Source organism: Palaemon carinicauda, chromosome 24, assembly GCF_036898095.1.
Source record: "Palaemon carinicauda isolate YSFRI2023 chromosome 24, ASM3689809v2, whole genome shotgun sequence".
In the NCBI taxonomy this organism is placed as follows: Eukaryota; Metazoa; Arthropoda; class Malacostraca; order Decapoda; family Palaemonidae; genus Palaemon; species Palaemon carinicauda.
Window position 1 is genome coordinate 9,969,287 of NC_090748.1, and position 7,500 is coordinate 9,976,786.

The following is a 7,500-nucleotide window of genomic DNA, read 5'->3' on the forward strand; positions in this document are numbered from 1 at the left end:
TAGGTATATTTATATATATATATATATATATATATATATATATATATATATATATATATATATATATACCTATTCATGTATGCATATATATATGTATATTTATTTATATATATATATATATATATATATATATATATATATATTTATGTATTTATATATATATGTATTTATATATAAACATTCTTATATATATAGTGTATATAAAGATACATACCTACATATATACATAGAGATAAACGTATGGATAGAAATATATATGGATATATATATGTATATTATTAGAAAGTCTAGATCAGCCTTGTTTTTCTAGGTTTAATTACTAGTTTTTAAGAATCATTTTGTGGCAAAATAGCCTTTGTTTTGTATTTGTTTATGTTATCTTTGAAATTTAAGTGTTTAAGTGTAAAGTGCTTAATTTAACAATTCTCAGTGTGGTTAGGCGCCTCCTCCCCGGTTGTTTATATTATCGAACTATCGTTTTAACGATTGTTTTTTTTTACATACGAGTGTTTATGAACGCGACTTGATGTCTGGACGTTGGTGCTCGGACAGAATTCAGTTCGGGCTTGAGCACTCCCCTGATAATATACCTTGAGCAGCATAGTGATTTGGACTCTGGATGACGATTGTTTGGCAACTTATTTGGACGATTCTTTGGATTACGCTTTTGATCCTTACATTGATCTGTTGTCTGCAGGTGCTCTTGTCACCTGCGACTCGAGCCAGTTCTGCCTTTCCCTGACGAGGAGGACTTCCCAGGGAATTGGTGCACTTACGTCTCCAATCAGCTGCTGTGGTTTTGGGAGCTTGCAAGCTCGTGAGGTGGCCAGTAGGGAGGCTGACGCCAGGTAAGACATAGTGTCTGATTTTCGTTTGGGATTGCTTGCCCTTTATGATTATGCCCTGGCGTTCGGGACCTGCCCTGATAGCTGTTATGACAAGTGAATGACGGCCCTAGTTTTGTGTCTCCTCTGATTCATCCACTGAAGTGAGGAGAACTATATACATCCTTTGTATCATTTGATCTTTTATATATTGTCATATTTAAGACGTGACCGCATAATATCTTCCAGTATGTCTATTATAGACAAGGTTTTGTGTACATTAGTTTTGTGTTGATAGGTAGGATTTATGATGGTTTTTCTTGTTTTATTTACTCCGTCTTCCTTCTTTCTTGGAATTAGTATTAGGATAATTTTTTGTTCTGGCCAGCCAAATTGTTGGATCCAAGTTCATAATTGATATTTCTCTTGTCTTTGATAGGACTTAGCTTCTTAGTTTTAGGGAATCCAGTGTGATTCAAAGGACCGTTATTTGTCCTTCCTTGTTATTAAATAATGTTATTTGTAGTTTTAACAAGGTTGATCTAAATTTTGTTATTGTTAAGTATTAAATATTGTTAAGTTTTCTTGAGTGTTTGTTTCCGCTGACCTTTAGCACTGAGTTACATTTATCACTGACAACAATTATAATAAGAACTCTTATAATAACCCTAAGGGTTATAACAATTTGGCGACCGTGACAGGATTGTTCTCAGGTGTACTCAGTGTTTTGGTCCGTGGAACAGCACTTTGTTAATTTGACAATATTTTCTTTAGTTGTAAAGTATTACCTTTCTCCCCTGCTAATTTTGGTGCAATGGAGGGTTTTGTGTTTGACCCCGCAGAGTTTTTAGGGTCAGGTGATTGTATAAAGCATCTGCCAGTACTAAATAAGACTTGTTTAGTAAGTTGTGCCCGGTGGTTGGGTATTCCGTTGAGGGCAGCGGATACGAAAAATCAATTGTTGGTAGCTGTTAAAAGTAAAGTTGCTCAAGGTCTGGCTGAGGCTGAACATTTGGTTAGGGAGTATGAAGTTTCAGGTAGTAGTGACTCTGAGCGTGAGGGTAGTATGATTAATGATGATGACAGAATAAGTGTTAATGGAGGTCTAACTCTGTTTGAGGATCCTCCCCGGACAGGAACTATTTATGAAGGTCAGGCTAACTTGCCTCTGAAACTAAATGTTTCCACTAATCCATTCAATTCTGTAGTAAACCCTGCGCCAAAAGATCCTCAGGTTCCTGTTTGTCCTTTGGTGGAGTCCAAGGAGGACGGTGAATTTAATTTAATATGTAAACGGATAGAACTGATGAAACTGGAATTTGAAGAGAATGAGAGGGCGAGGCGGCATGAATTGGAGATGGCCAATATCAATTTAGAAATTGCTAGGCTGCAGGGCACCTCTAATCATTTTAGTACACCTCGGGGCAACTCGCAGGATAAGTTTAATGTAGGTGCGGCCTTGAAATTGGTGCCAGTATTTGAAGAGTTGAATGTTCCAGAATTTTTCAAGGCTTTTGAACGTGTTGCCACTCGGTTGTCTTGGCCCCCAGAAATGTGGACTGTACTGATTCAATGTAGGTTGGTGGGCAAGGCAATTAGTGTATAATGCCTTGGAAGAAGGTATTGCCCGTGATTACCATAAGGTTAAGGCTCTAGTCCTCAAGGCATATGATCTGGTTCCTGAGGCCTACCGCCTTAAGTTCAGAAATTTTACGAAGCAAGCCTCCCTTACTTATGTGGAATTTGCTAGGCTTAAGGAGGAACAATTTGATAATTGGTTAAAAAGCCGCCAGGTGGTCTCTTTCTCCTCTTTGAGAGAACTCATGCTTCTAGAAGAATTCAAGAAGTCATGCAGTAAGGAATTAAAAATTTATCTTGAAGAGGTAAAAGCTGTTAATTTAAGTAATGCCGCCCAAATTGCTGACGAGTTTGTATTGACCCATCGAACTGGGTCTGGTAGTTTCGGGAATAAAGATGTGAATTTCCAATCTGCTAGGCCAGTTAATTTTCAGAGGTTGGGCTCTTTTGTGAATACTCGTGGGCAGGGTAACCCACCAGATAAAAATCATAAGCCTGATAGTAACCAGGGAAAAGACTTGAGTGGACAGGACACTCGTGTCTTTTCTGAAGATAATAGGTTTGGTTCTGGCCCAGGTAATATGAATAATAGAGGTAGGGGGACTTGTTTTTGGTGTAATAAGCAGGGACATTATCAGGCACAGTTATGCCAGAAAAAGGTACCTCCAAAGGAATAATAATAATCCTGTGTCACTAATATCTACTGGTAAACCTGTTATCAGTGATCCCGTAGTTGAAAACCGTCCAGTAGCTAACACTAGTAATGATGGTAGTAGCAGTAGTCAGTCTTCTAGCAGAAAGGAGGCATGACTACTTTATGATAAATATATTTGGCCTGGTAAATTAATATCTACTTCTAAAACTGTTGGTGTGAAATTTTTGAGGGACACAGGGTCAGCTCGGTCTCTGGTTTTGAAAGACACTTTGAAAAATTTAGCTGAGTATACAGGAAATTTTGTTGTTCTGGGAGGGTTCCCGAACACCGTTGTTTCGGCTCCGTTAGTGGAGGTCAGATTGTCTTTCCCTGGTTATGATAAAGTGACAGAATTAGCAGTTGTTGAGTGTCTCCCTATTCCTGGAATTGACGGCATTTTGGGTAACGATATGTTAAATACAAAAGGACAAGAGTTGTTCCCCATATTGTCTGTGCACGCCTGTCCTGTTGCAGTAACAACCCGGGCAGCAGTAAAGGCTGCAAATTTAATTGATAATGACGAAGATTTAATCTTAAGTAGTTTAGAAGTAGACGTAGAGAGGCCCGGGTCTGTAGATAGTAGTGGTAATAGTGTGGTTAGCAATGTTTTGAGACCTGATTGTGACAGGTCTTCATTTATTGAAGCTCAGAAAAAGGAATTTAATTTTGATTTGGGTGACACTGCAGATTTGACTAAACCCAGGTTTTGTGTGATCAATGGTTTACTATACCGGATTAGTCGTCTTTTAACTGATAATCTGAGCAAGACGTCTCGTATTGAACAAATTGTTGTCCCATCTCAATTCCGTAGGTCTGTCTTGAGTCTTGCACATGATGATTCTTTTTCTGGCCACTTCGGTGTATGTAAAACTTTTCGAAAGTTGGCAGAATGTTTTTGGTGGCCAGGATTAAAATCATCTGTGAAACAATTTATTAATGAATGTGAGGTTTGTCAAGTGATGGGGAAACCCAACCAAATTATTCCTAAAGCTCCCTTAAATCCAATTCCTGCGATAGGTGAGCCTTTTGTGGAATTAGTTATCGATGTGGTTGGGCCTTTGCCTAAAACTAAGTCTGGGTTTACCCATCTCTTGACAATCATGGATAGAGCATCTCGATTCCCTGAGGCCTTCCCAATGAGAAGGATAACCTCTAAGGTTGTATTAGACAAACTAATTGAATTCTTTTCCAGGTATGGTCTCCCTCGTACTATTCAAACTGACTGCGGTACAAATTTTACTAGCAAGGTATTTAAAGGTAAATGTGCAGAACTGGCCATTCGGCACAAGACCAGTGTACCATATCATCCAGAGAGTCAGGGCCTGGTGGAAAGGTTCCATCAGACCCTTAAATCTATTTTGAAAAAATATTGTTATGAACAAGGAGGAATGGGATAAAGGTCTTCCCTTTGCTCTCTTTGCTCTAAGAAATCACCCAAATTCTTCAACTGGTGTAGCTCCTTTCGAACTGGTATTTGGACACAAAGTACGTGGGCCTTTGGAGATTTTTCATGAGATGCTTGAGACTGATCGAGGTGGGAATGCAAACGTAGGAGACTTTGTGGAGGACTTGAGAAAAAAATTATCTAGAGCCTGGAAATTTGCCAGAGAAAATTTGGCCAGTTCTCAGGCTGCTATGAAATTAAATTTTGATAGGAAATCTAAAGCACGGTCGTTTGAGCCCGGAGAATTAGTTTTAGTTTTAAGTACTGACTCTGACAATTTCCTTGAACCAAGATATAAGGGACCCTGGAAGGTGTTGAGGAAGTTGTCGGAGGTGAATTATGAAATAGAGGCTCCTGGGACCAAACGGAAGTGCAGAATATTCCATATAAATAGGTTAAAACTCTATACTTCTAATAGACATGATCCTCTCGCTATTGTTTATGAGCCTGTGGTTGAAATTATGGATTTATCTTCAGAGGATTTGGAGGATTTGATTTGTCAGGTGTCTTCTGATGCTCTTTTTGATAATATTCAAAATTTAGAAGTTTTGAAGGAAGGGCTGGGGCATCTGGAGATTGCTCAAAGGAGGGATGTAATTAATTTAATTTCTTCTTTTCCAGATTTATTTCGGAATTCTCCAGGTCGAACTAATTTTCTTGAGCATGATGTAGACGTGGGTAATGCTTCTCCTGTGAAACAGAGTCCTTATCGGCTGAATCCCATTAAGAGGGATATAGTTGATAAGGAGATTAAATTTATGCTGGAACACGATCTCGTCCAACCTTCCGTTAGTCCATGGAGCTCCCCGATAGTCCTGGTTAAGAAGTCCGACGGAAAGTTCCGTATGTGTGTGGACTACCGTAAGGTTAACACACATACTAAGAATGACTCTTTTCCTTTGCCTCGGATAGATGACTGTCTCGATCACATAGGGGCTGCTAAGTTCATTACGAAATTGGATTTATTGAAAGGGTATTGGCAGGTTCCCCTGTCTGATCGAGCAAGAGAGATCTCTGCATTTGTAACTCCCTTTGGGCTTTACGAGTGTAAAGTAATGCCCTTTGGAATGAAAAATGCCGCGTGTACTTTCCAGAGGCTTATGAATAGGGTCATTTGTGGTTTAAAGGGAACTGAAATTTATATCGATGACTTGGTTGTATATAGTGATGATTGGAGTACGCACATGGCGAGATTGCGTAAGGTATTTGAGGCCCTTAAATTTGCAGGTTTGGTTATTAATTTAGCAAAATGTGAATTTGGTAAGGCAAAAGTTTGTTATTTGGGTCACGAGGTTGGTTTGGGTCAGGTGGCACCCAAACAAGCCAACCTTGAGGCTATCGTGCATTTAAAGAGGCCGTGCAATGTCAGAGAAGTTCGGCGAGTGCTGGGCATGACTGGTTATTATCGCAGATTCGTGCGAAATTTCTCGGACATTGCTCAGCCACTTACCAAGTTGTTGGAGAAAGAGCAGAAGTTTATGTGGTCTCCTCAGTGTGAGGAAGCACTTCTTAAACTTAAGATGGTATTAGTATCTAATCCAATATTGACTTCTCCTAATTTCCAGAGACCTTTTATTATTGCAGTGGATGCCAGTGACATAGGTATTGGGGGTGTCCTTTTTCAAAGGAACGATATAGGAGAGGTTCATCCTGTATCGTATTATAGCCGAAAGCTACTGGCCGCCGAGAGAAAATATTCCACCATTGAAAAGGAGGCCCTCGCCTTGGTGCGTACTCTTGTGCATTTTAAGCCTTATGTAACAAATTTTTCTTATCCCATAGAAGTATGGACAGATCACAATCCACTGGTTTTCATCGAGCGCATGAAAGGTGCCAACCAAAGAATTTTACGTTGGGCTCTGCAATTGCAAGAATTCTCGCTTGTGATTAAACACGTTAAAGGATCGGAGAATCGAATTCCCGATGCCCTTTCAAGAATATAGATTTGATCACGACTTGGCCCCCCTCCCCTCGCCCTTCTCGTCTCTTCAATTGGTTTGCGTTATTCTTAGAGATGTAAGGATGAGTAGGAGTGTGTTTTTCGCTGGGAGTTTGGTTTGTTAGTCATTAGGTTTTCTTAGTGAGGTATTTTATAATTTGTCTGTTTTCTTTTGAACCAAAGTAAAGCCTGTAGTGACCAAAGTGTGGGCGGTCATACTGTGGTAGTGTCTGTTATGTGTAAACTCAATGTTATTGGCTGAATTTGAGACAGTCAGTGTCTGGTGGTTAATATTTTGTGGTAATTTGACCTTATGGTTTATTTTTCATTTATGTTTTCTCTATTGTTTAGGCTGGTAAATTTTCTTTGTGACAATTCAGTTTTTAAAATTCATTGGTTGTAGTGTTGTTCATGAGAATTCTTATTTCAGGTTTCACCCTGAGACTTTACTTTGTCTTAAGAGTGATGTGTTAATCATTTTCTCTTTACAGGTTTCATGTTTTGTATAAAAAAGAAAATTTTAATGGAATTTTTTGTTTTGTTTTTGGGGAGGAAGGTATTAGAAAGTCTAGATCAGCCTTGTTTTTCTAGGTTTAATTACTAGTTTTTAAGAATCATTTTGTGGCAAAATAGCCTTTGTTTTGTATTTGTTTATGTTATCTTTGAAATTTAAGTGTTTAAGTGTAAAGTGCTTAATTTAACAATTCTCAGTGTGGTTAGGCGCCTCCTCCCCGGTTGTTTATATTATCGAACTATCGTTTTAACGATTGTTTTTTTTTACATAAGAGTGTTTATGAACGCGACTTGATGTCTGGACGTTGGTGCTCGGACAGAATTCAGTTCGGGCTTGAGCACTCCCCTGATAATATACCTTGAGCAGCATAGTGATTTGGACTCTGGATGACGATTGTTTGGCAACTTATTTGGACGATTCTTTGGATTACGCTTTTGATCCTTACATTGATCTGTTGTCTGCAGGTGCTCTTGTCACCTGCGACTCGAGCCAGTTCTGCCTTTCCCT

The 7,500-nt window shown here is 39.0% G+C and overlaps 1 long non-coding RNA gene across 1 annotated transcript in view; it reads left to right on the plus strand.

Moving 5' to 3' along the window:
- Positions 1–293: 293 nt before the first annotated feature.
- The window catches only part of LOC137618068 (uncharacterized), a 7,875-nt gene continuing 668 nt past the window's right edge, over positions 294–7,500 (plus strand). Inside the window, exons 1-2 of the long non-coding RNA XR_011039717.1 lie at positions 294–848; positions 7,266–7,500. The exon at positions 7,266–7,500 is cut by the window's right edge and continues 668 nt beyond it. This is a non-coding gene — a long non-coding RNA (uncharacterized lncRNA). The remainder of the gene's footprint in view (positions 849–7,265) is intronic.